Genomic DNA, 1,653 nt, shown 5'->3' with positions numbered 1-1,653 from the left:
GATCTGGATTCTTATGTTCTCTGCTCTGTTTTGGAGAAGCTTCTCTCAGGAGGAGGTTCAACATGGATTTATTATCCTGCAGACTCTGAATGTATTCCCTTGTATTATCAATCTCCAGTCTTTCTCTCATTCTCTCAAACAGCAGTGCGAACACATGACCGATCTGGTTGGATATCGATGTGTTCCTGGATCGACTACTTGCTCTAATGACACTGTTTGGGCAAAGTTTTTCACTCCAATATTTTTTTGTCGAATTTCTGACCCATCAAAATTTTAAGTCTCAAAATTAAAAACACATATTTTTTTAACACTGAAAATATTTTTGGGAGCATAAAGTTATGCTGTTTAAAAAGCAATGTTGAAAAAAAATTCAAGATTAAAATTTAGAGGTTAAAAAAATTCAGAATAAAAATTCAAAAGTTAAAAAAAATCAGAAATAAAATTCAGGGATTAAAAAAAAATTAGAGTCTGATGGAAATAAAAAAATTCCATAGAAATAAACCACAAAAATTGAAGTTCTCTTCAGGCAAGTTCTGTGGAGAAACTACGTGACAGCTATGTGCAAAGAGTCCATGGATTAAGCCTCCAACTGCACCATTTGATTATCCTTTAAAAGTACCAAAATCAAAACAAACACCCCCCACATTGCTATTTTGTCATTTATTGGCCCTGTTTATTTTTTTAAAAAAATTATTTACCTGAATTGAACAGTTTGGGGATTTAAAAAAAACAAACAAACAACCAAGCCCCCAGTGGGGATCGAACCAGCGACCTCTTGATTGTTAGACCGGGAGTTTACCCGCTAGGCCACCTTGAGACCGGAAGTATGTCACACAGCTCTGTGCATACATTCCATGGATTACGCAACCAACTGCAGTATTTCATTACCCTTTAAAAGTATCAAAATCAAAACAAACACCCCCCACATTGCTATTTTGTCATTTATTGCCCCTGTCTATTTTTAAAAAAAAATATTTACCTGAATTGAACAGTTTTGGGATTAAAAAAAAAAGAATCAAACAAATAAGTCCCGAGTTGGGTTTGAACTAGCAACCTCTTGGTTGTTAGCGCGGGAGTTTAACCACTAGGCTATCTAGAAACCGGAAGTACGTCACACAGCTTTGTGTATACATTCCATGGATTACGCAACCAACTGCACGATTTGAACCCTTTAAAAGTAGGAACAAACACCCCCCACATTGCTATTTTGTCATTTATTGCTTCTGTCTATTTAAGAATTTAACATGTTTGATACATGTTAAATATGCATGTTATAAAAAGGTTTGTATCTTCTTTTTTCTGCTGTCTATTATGATCCTTTGTGTTCAGGATTGTGAGTATCCAGCATCAGGAGAAGGTCAGTGGGAGTCCACTGCTGCTACTGTTGATTTGACCTCATGGATGAGGCATCAGGACAGAGACCTTCCACCAGACCTCTTGATTTCTTCTATCTGGGAGTAAACTACAGCAGTGGGTGAAAGAGAGAAGAGTGAAGAAAGAGAGGAAGGAAGGAGTGACCCACCAGGTGGGAGAAGAAAAAGAATCACTAGCTGCGTTTCCATTAAACATTTGCCTAAAATTTTATCTAAATTCTGGGAATTTAGAAAAACACAGTTTTAAAATTACACTGTTTCCATTAAATCATCATTTTGG

The sequence above is a fragment of the Oryzias melastigma genome, linkage group LG9 (genome assembly GCF_002922805.2).
Source record: "Oryzias melastigma strain HK-1 linkage group LG9, ASM292280v2, whole genome shotgun sequence".
NCBI lineage: Eukaryota > Metazoa > Chordata > Actinopteri > Beloniformes > Adrianichthyidae > Oryzias > Oryzias melastigma.
This window is presented reverse-complemented; position numbering follows the sequence as displayed.